Source organism: Setaria italica, chromosome VI (genome assembly GCF_000263155.2).
Source record: "Setaria italica strain Yugu1 chromosome VI, Setaria_italica_v2.0, whole genome shotgun sequence".
NCBI lineage: Eukaryota > Viridiplantae > Streptophyta > Magnoliopsida > Poales > Poaceae > Setaria > Setaria italica.
In genome coordinates this window covers 31,938,315-31,939,256 of record NC_028455.1, presented here as the reverse complement: position 1 = coordinate 31,939,256, position 942 = coordinate 31,938,315, and positions in this window count along the sequence as shown.

Here is a 942-nt window from a genome sequence, read left to right as displayed (position 1 = left end):
CCATCTGTGCAATAAGTTTTGTAATTAGCTTATGTTTACTCCTCCTAATTAGCATCCGAACATCCGATGTGACCATACTAAAGTTTAGCACCTCGTATCCAAACACGCATAAGCCAACATACGGCCACGTATACTTCTTCGTGACAGCGAAGTGGTAGGGATCTGAACCTGCAGCTCCGCAATCACACAACGCGTTTATCCTTCTTCTCTGAAAGGGGGCACTAGTTGTACCTTGTGGTTGACATCGTTCCTTGCTCCTGTATTTGATAATGGAGGCAGGACAGCGTGGGACGTGGGAGCACACCATGTGTACGTTGCCATGCTTGCCATCCGATCGCAGAAGCTTACGGGAATCTAGCAGACGAGCCAATAATTGGTCAGTCCAAGAGAGTACAGGCACTGGGTGAGTGAGGTAGCCGGTGATCTGCAGTGCTAGTTTGCATTATTCAGCTCGATCGGTCAGCCGGGCACAACAGAAATATCTTGCTCTTCTTTCATCTTTCTTTGCAATAACAAAATCATAGAAATCTCTGTTGAAATAAATGCGATAAAAATAAAATAAAAAAGTGTATAGCTCGACCTGCATGTGTCCCACTCCCGTCCCACATGCAGGGAAGCTTTGCAATTGCAGCTTGCGTTCCATGTAAGGTCACATCAGTCCATCACGGCACGCCATCCATCACAGGTGATGGTGTGTGAGGTATACCCTGTGTCCCTGCTCCTAAACTAGGAGCTAGGTCGCCGAACCAGACGCAGCCGGCAGCTCCTAATCCAGAACCAGGACTGTTCCTCCCACCACAAAGCAGGGCAAACCAAAAGCAGCAGCAGAGGAGGCCACACAGCCACAGCCACACACCTTGCCAGTCCAATCACTCCACTCGGGAGTCGAACTGTCGAAGGACGGATCGGTTCCAACTCCCGGGTCACTTTCGGCATCATGAT